This window comes from Triticum aestivum, chromosome 6B, assembly GCF_018294505.1.
Source record: "Triticum aestivum cultivar Chinese Spring chromosome 6B, IWGSC CS RefSeq v2.1, whole genome shotgun sequence".
Taxonomy (NCBI): Eukaryota; Viridiplantae; Streptophyta; class Magnoliopsida; order Poales; family Poaceae; genus Triticum; species Triticum aestivum.
In genome coordinates this window covers 320366580-320375244 of record NC_057810.1, presented here as the reverse complement: position 1 = coordinate 320375244, position 8665 = coordinate 320366580, and positions in this window count along the sequence as shown.

Below are 8665 nucleotides of genomic sequence, written 5' to 3'. Positions count from 1 at the left end.
TTTTTTGTGTTCCCGAAGTCCGACCTGTTACTTGATGTTCTAGTTATCAAACCATATCTATGAATGGGATACACTAGCACGTCAAGGAGAACATTAGAAGCGGAGTGCTAAATGTCTCTCGGTCGATCATCCAGATTTTATTTCCTTGGCCCCGCCAAGGGTGAAATCTGAGAAGGTGTTATCTTCCTTTGCATCTGCATCCTCCATCACCATTCATCATGGTAGCAAGTTGTGTTGCCAGGATCCTTAACACGGATGTTGGTAAAACCTTGATGAATATGGAAATGCTCAAGTTCTTGAGAGCACGCACAAGCGCTACGTGTTATCATCGGCACTAACTGGGATGCTCTCAGTTCCCTCGGCAATGCTATGACCTTCTCAAACAGTGAATTCACTCTCTATTGTTGGGTTCTTCCCCAGTTACCAGAATCATTCCCAGCATTTGCATTTTGTTCCCAGCTTGCACCGCCAATGTGCCATTCTACCACGGGTCTCTTCCATTTCCGGTGATAAGCAAATTCATCCATTACGTTGTCTTCAACAAGGTAATCCACATCATCCAAGTCCAAGTATGCCATTCTACCGACCCCGCCAATCGATTGCCGTGATTTGCCTTAGGCTGATATAGAGAGTCTCAATGATCTCTATATCAAAGGTAATTCTTTTTGCCACTCTAGGGTATATATCTTCGAGTCACCTTCCCTAAGGTACATCATAATGGTGCCATGTCAACTCAACTCCTCGCTACGTTGACAACCGATCACCACATTCTTAAGTCTGGAATTGTTGTCTACTTAGCAAACCCTCGTCATTTGTCTTACTCCATTTCTTCGGATCTGTGCTTCGTCTCTTAGCTCAAGAGATGTTGCTATATCTCATCCCATGAGTTGATCCTAAGTTGTTCGGTCTTCTCGAAGATCGATTGTTCTAGAGTTTTCCTTTCCTCTTCTTGTCATGATTAGCTGAAGTTCTCAGAGCAAGACGACAAGACAATGATGGGTTCAAATCAACGTTCATTTGAAGTGCACCCTGGATCATGAAGATTATACTAGTTTGCGTTTCCCCTTCACCTTACCCTACGCTTGAATCTCGGGACGAGATTTTTGTTTAGTGGGGGTGAGCTGTCACAGCCCCAGATCAACCCTTGTTTGTTTTTGCTTTAGCATCCATGCAACATGTTTAAATTTTATGAAATTTGAAATGGGGATTGCTCAAACCCTAGCATTAAAGGAATTCACTAGGTTCATCTAAAATACTTTCAAGTAAGTCCAAATGGCTTTCAAAAATGTTCATGATTTTTGACAAAGGTGAAAAAACCTCTACCAAAAATGATGCCAATATTTTGGGCCCTTATGGATTTTTGAATAATCCATATTGTATTTGAATTGGGGCATTTAAATACTATTAATATTTTTTTAAATGCTCCAACAATTCTGAAAATAGTTAAGGGCCTCTGTAATAATTCATTTAATGGCCACAATTATTTGCAGGATTTATTAAAATGATTTGGGCTATAAACTAAATCAGAAACAAAACTACAGAAATAGAAAAGAGAAACAAAATAGAAAAAAAAGGGGAGAGAGGCCACCTGGGCCACTTACCTGCTTACCTGCCCGGCCCAGCTCCCCCAGCGGCCCAGCCCACCTGGCCCCCTTCTCCTATCTTCTTCCCGTGCCAGCGCACGAAGCAGCTGCGTGCTGGACGCACGCGCGCCGACGCCGGCCACCTCCTGCTTCGCCGTGGCAGCCTCCCCGACCCCCTCGCGACGCCACGGAGACGGCCTCGACCCCCCTCGACCGCCTCTCTCTCTCTGGACCCCCTCCTCCTCCTCTGTTCTCCCTCCCTCTCGTCACCGAACGCACCTGGGAGCGCCGCTCGCCGTAGCCATGGCCACCGGGCCTCCCTCGCTCCCCCGACTAGCCCAGAGGCTCCGCCTCGACCCCCTCTTCCTCTCCACCAAGCCACGAGGCCCCGGACGCCCTGCATCGCCGCCCACGTCGCCGTTCCCCTCCTCGGCCACCGGAGGTCGTCGCCGTCGATTCGCTGCACTCCGGCCGCCCCCGAGCCCACTAACCCTCCCTACAGCTCCGCGGTGAGCCTCCATGCAGAACCCCTCTCTCTCCCCTCGCGTTTGCGAGCTCTAGGCCATAGCTCCGCCGCGGCCGAACTCCGGCCGCCGCTGACCTCGTCACCGCCGTCACTACAGCCGCTTGAGCTCGTCTCGGAGCGTGTCACCGCAATCAGGAAGCCACCAGGAGTCTAACGCCTATCCTAACTCGCCCTCCCGTGCACCACAGCGCCAGCCCCGCACTCACCGAACTCCGGCGCCGCCGCGAGCTCCGTTCCGATGAGCTCCGTCGACCCCACGACCTCCCACTCGGTCCTCTGGATGTGCGGGAGCAAGGGCCATCCCCTGGTGCCCTCAGCGCGCCAAACTGACGCCTCTAGCGCATGTCCGGCGTGCCCCGCCGTGTTCTATGGTCACCGGCGACTCATCGCCGGCGTATCTGACGTGGCATCGTCATTAGCGCTAATGACCCCACTAACTAACCCCCCAGAGCCACTGACAGCCGGGCCCCACGGCCTAACTAACCGGCTAACTAAAATAGATTAAGTTTAATCTAATTGCAGTGGCCCCACGCGTCGGCGTTGACCTCGCTGACGTGGCCTTTGACCGGCCCCACATGTCTGTGACTCCAGCCAGCACTGTGTCACTGACGTGTGGCCCCCACACGTCAGGTTTGACCTGAGCCAGCCCAGTTGACTGCTGACGTCACAGTGACGTGGTGCTGACGCCATAATTCATTTTCTGGAATTATTCTAATTCTAAATATTCAGGAAATTTCAGAAAATGCCCTAAACTTCAATAAATCATAGAAAATTAACCGTAACTCCAAATTAAATAATTTATATATGAAAAATTATCAGAAAAATTCAAGGAATCCATCTGTACCATTTTCATGCATGTTAGAACAACTTATAGCTGCTGTTTAGCACAAATCAATTAAAGGGCATTTATTTAATCACATATGGAGTTTTTATTTGAATTTTTCATTCAAACCAACTTCATTTAATCTGTTGCTAGTTGCATTAGCCCAAAACACATTCATTTTGCCATGTCATGATCATGCATCATATTGTGCATTGCATTGATTGTGTTCCTTTCTGTGTTGCCGGTATTTGTCCCCTCTCGATAGACGCGATACCGATGATGTGATCGTTGACACTGATGAAGACTCAATGTTATCTTCAGAAGTGCTAGGCAAGCAAAACCCCCTTGTTCATTCCGATACAATCCCACTCTCTCGCTCCTGCTCTCTTTTACTGCACTAGGAAACACCGATTCAACTGTTACATGCTGCGGTAGCTGAACCCCTTTATCCTTTGCATGACCTGTCATTGCCACAGTAAATAGATGAAACCCACTAGCATGAGTAGGAGTTGTTTGAGCCCTGTTGTGCCTACTCATTCATGTTTGTTTGTCATGCCTGCTACTGCTTAGAGTTGAGTCAGGTCTGATTCATCGGGGATCAATTAGAGGTGTGTGAACATGTCCTACTGTGTGTGAGCTAAGTATGTGAACACGATTTGGTAAAGGTAGCGGTGAGAGGCCATGTAGGAGTACATGGTGGGTTGTCTCATTGCAGCCGTCCTCAGGAACTGAGTTCTGTGTTTGTGATCCATGATTCAGCTACTACCATACATTGGGCCCTGAAATATGACCCCGCTCGACTTCTTATTCACCCTAGTCCTCTGTCCAGGAGTTGCAAGTAGTTTCTGGTGTTTGTAGCTTACTGGAGGCCGTGGACAGCGCTGACCGTAGGGGTGGGCTGTGATGCGGTAGGTACGTGGCATGGTGTACCGGATGCCCGTTTGGTATCTCGGGAACCCTGTTCACATCGTTTGGAGCTGTGAGCGAAACTCCGGCCGGATCTCGTCATGGATGGAACCCAAATAGGCGATAAACCTGGACTAGAGACTTGAGTGTTTAGGTAGGTCGTGGTCTACACCCACGTCGGCTTTCGCTTGAAGTCTGCCGAGCACATGTCGTGTGCAGACGCTAAGTGGTGGAAACATGTATGAAGAAGTACACCCCTGCAGGGTTAACATCATCTATTCGAATAGCCGTGTCCGCGGAAAAGGACTTCTGGATTGCTTATATCAGTTCATAGACAAGTGAAAGTGGATACTTTAAAATGCGCAAGATAAGCGTGAGTGCTATGGATGGCGTTCTCGTAGGGAGACGGGAGCGGATCCATAGTGGTGTATTGATATGGTGAATATGTGGACTCATGTGCGCCACCTCAAAAGAGTCGCTTGCAGTCGTAGTTTAGGATAGCCACCGAGTCAAAGCTGGCTTGCTGCAGTTAAACCCCACCATCCCCTTGTTGATAATGATGCATATGTAGTTAGTTCTGATGTAAGTCTTGCTGGGTACATTTGTACTCACGTTTGCCTATTTTATGTTTTTGCAGAGAGACTTCAGTCTCACTAGTAGTTCCACGTGGACTTCGACGTTTAGCTTGTTACCTCAGCTACGATCTTGTGCCCCGGCAGGATCTGGTAGATAGTCAGGCTTCTCAGCCTTTTTCAGTTATAGATGTCTGTACCCAGACATGATAGCTTCCGCTTGTGCTTTGACCTGTATGCTCTGATTGTTGGGTCATGAGACCCATGTTTGTATTATCTTGCTCCTCGGAGCCTATTGAATAAAATACTTGAGTCGTAGAGTCATGTTGTGATGCCATGTTGTATTTGCACATATCGAGCATATTGTGTGTATGTTATTGAAATGCTTGGTATGTGTGGGATCTGACCATCTAGTTGTTTATCTTTAGTAGCCTCTCTTACGGGGAAATGTCTCCTAGTGTTTCCACCAAGCCATGGTAGCTTGCTACTGCTCCGGAACACTTAGGCTGGCCGGCATGTGTCCTTCTTCGTTCCTGTGTCTGTCCCTTCGGGGAAATGTCACGCGATGAATACCGGAGTCCTGTTAGCCCGCTACAGCCCGGTTCACCGGAGTCCTGCTAGCCCAGTGCTACAGCCTGGATTCACTCGCTGATGACCGACACGTTCGATGCTGGGTCATGGATGCCTGTCCCTATAAGTCTGTGCCACTTTGGGTTTACGACTAGCCATGTCAGCCCGGGCTCCTTATCATATGGATGCTAGCGACACTGTCATATACGTGTGCCAAAAGGCGCAAACGGTCCCGGGCAAAGGTAAGGCGACACCCGTGGGAATACCGTGCGTGAGGCCGCAAAGTGATATGAGGTGTTACATGCTAGATTGATGTGGCATTGTGTCGGGGTCCTGACAGCGTTGGTATCAGAGCTTGACTGCCTGTAGGATTACCAAGCCAAACTGGTCGAAGTTGAGTCTAGAAATTCTTTAGTTATATAAGGGAATTGATTGTGGGATGGAACGTAAGGCTCTTTTTACTCCTTATACCTCATGGCCTTCTGATCTGAGTCATCATCTTCTCTTCTACGGGGATTAAGAACTAGGCTATCTCTTCTTTCTATCAGGATCACGTGTTACTAATCCGTAGACTTATAAGATTGTTGGATTTAAGTCTCAGTTCAGTTCCTACTATTTCCGTATGTTAATTGTTGATCTCGGAACCTTGGTATTGTGCTTCTGAGTGGTTATGCCACCATTTTTGTGAATGTCTCAAATCTTTTCTGAGCATTTACAGCCGTTATGCTGTCCGAGTCATTCCAGGTTTCTAAATAGTCTGATGCATTTGCAAAATCCTTTCCCTCTGGTTTCGATGTTCCTTTATGCCAGCTCAATCACACTAATTGTTGAGTTGAGGTATTCTATTGCCTTGACATTATGTTGGAGTTACTATTATGACCCTAGGTGTCTCAGGGGATCATCTAGTAGTCTAGCCATGATTTATGTTCCAGTGTGATGACTCTGGCCGTCATTATCGAAAGCATCCCGTGATGCCATTTAGTAGTAGGTATTCTATCCCTGGGTTTTGAACCCGAGATTCACCCTACTTGCTTCATGTCGATAGTTTTGCTCGTTCCTTTAGGATATTAGTAACCTTTGCATTAGTCCTCGATGTTCGTGGTATTCCTTTCTTCCAAATACTATGAACCGCTTATGGCAGATGTTCCTCGCTGATCGAAAGATCACAATCAGAGTGCTCTCGATGGGTTCTCGATTCTACATTGTGACTCTGCCAGTTCTACCTTTCTGCATGGGTTATCCGGAAGAAATATGTGGAATTCGTTCGACATGCTAAACCATGCATCCACAACTCAGAAAATCGTGTGTTCTTTTGAGTTGTCCCTCTTTAGTTGTCTTCTGACCCTCGTCTATCAATTGATAGTCAAGAGTATGCGTGCATTCGTTCGTCGATGCCTATTACCCTTGTGGTCCGTCAAGCCATTCCATCGCAGAATGACTTGGAGAAACAAACTCCAGTACCTCATCCATATCTAGGATTGGGTCAAAGCAATTGTATTCCGCAGATCAAAATGCTAATCCAGCTTCTGGTCTGTTCTACCTTGAAGTATTACCATCTTTATATCAGGAATATCATGGGAATTGCACACCATCTTATGAATTCTTGACGCAGTAATACTTCTGATCATCATTGATAATTTCTCGGTTTCTGTGTTATTGTAACTGGAATGCCGACAAGTGAATCGTGGTGTGTGAAATCAATACTCCTAGCAACCTCGTTGCTTGGTAGTTAAAGGACAATAATTTCATTCTTAGCGTGTTGGTTTTTGAATCATCCTTCTAAGACTGATCGTGCTACCTAGTCCTTATTTTGGTGCACCCTTCGATTGATAAGTTAGGATTTTGTCAAGTCCTCACCCATTTGATCATATCGTCTTGCCCTGAAAAGCAAGATTGATCTCGAGCTTAGTAACATATCGGTGGTTCGTGATTTTCCGAAGATCTTCTCGGAAGTATTACCAGGTTGTCACCTGACCGCTGTGTTGAGCTCGTGATCAAGTTGGTTTCTTGTGAACCACCTTCTCTCCAAGAATCGGTGTTAGATATCCCTGAGCTAGTTGGTTAAGCTAAACGACAACTTGGAGGATTGGAAGATAAAAGCTTGCCTGACTTAGTTCGTCCCAAAGGGATATTCTTGTGTAGTGTGTGTTGAAGAAGATGATATCTTCATCGATTGGTCCCTGTGATCAGTTGCTGGACCTATTGTCTTATCAATCCTTTGATTTGAGTATGGGCTATCGTCAAATCAAATCAGTACCAATGATGCTCGTAATGTTGTCTTATTCGTGGTTGATCCCTCGAGCATACACCATTACATCTCTGGTCTGACCAATGCTATCACCGTGTTCACTTAACTATGGAATTCCTTTTAAAAGGAAACCCGGATGAATTGTTGTTGAGCCCATTGACAACATCCTTATCTCCTCCATGATTTTGTTGAACATTAAGCTAGTGTTGGAAACTTTTGAGAGCATTTTCTTCATGCTAGCTCATGAAGTATTTGTTTGATGAAAGGAGTGACTTCCTCTTATACACGTGCATTTGGTGAAAGTTGCCGCCGTGAATTTGAGAAAGATTGTTTTGTTTCCTTTGGAATCATCCCAAATCAGTCATGCACACGTGCGAAAGTATTCTGTGGTTCGGAGACTTGCAACCTCCATTCCATATGTGTTCCGTAGCACCCCAAGCCACTGACTGATTTGTTCGAGAAAAGGAGTTAAGTGTTAATCCATGGTAATGCACAAGACTTCGATACCCTCGTTGATGGTTCCCCCTCCTGAACTCGGTAATGTTTTATTGTAAGACTACCATGTGGGCATGCTTGTCTGGGACAACGTGTTCACATGTTTGTGGCAGAACCAGCTCATGTTTTGGAACTTGCTATTGTAGTTCATTCCCTGAGAATCTCGCAACGTCATCTCGTCGATTTGTGTTGCAAACTTTCATTTTTCTTCCTAGACTCGATGAGTCTGGAACATCCTGACACCAACCAGATCTGAGTCTCAGGCAGATATGATGGTTTGGAACATTTTCCCAAGAACTATAATATCGGTCCCTCGAAAATCGGTAAAGTGGATGTCGTGGCCAACACACCCCGCCGGAAGACCTGCTATTATAATATCTTGATTGATGAAGTTGGCCACCTCCCCATAAGGATTTCGTAGGGTTTACTTCCTAGTTGCCCCTATGGATTTTTTGTGTTCCCGAAGTCCGACCTGTTACTTGATGTTCTAGTTATCAAACCATATCTATGAATGGGATACACTAGCACGTCAAGGAGAACATTAGAAGCGGAGTGCTAAATGTCTCTCGGTCGATCATCCAGATTTTATTTCCTTGGCCCCGCCAAGGGTGAAATCTGAGAAGGTGTTATCTTCCTTTGCATCTGCATCCTCCATCACCATTCATCATGGTAGCAAGTTGTATTGCCAGGATCCTTAACACGGATGTTGGTAAAACCTTGATGAATATGGAAATGCTCAAGTTCTTGAGAGCACGCACAAGCGCTACGTGTTATCATCGGCACTAACTGGGATGCTCTCAGTTCCCTCGGCAATGCTATGACCTTCTCAAACAGTGAATTCACTCTCTATTGTTGGGTTCTTCCCCAGTTACCAGAATCATTCCCAGCATTTGCATTTTGTTCCCAGCTTGCACCGCCAATGTGCCATTCTACCACGGGTCT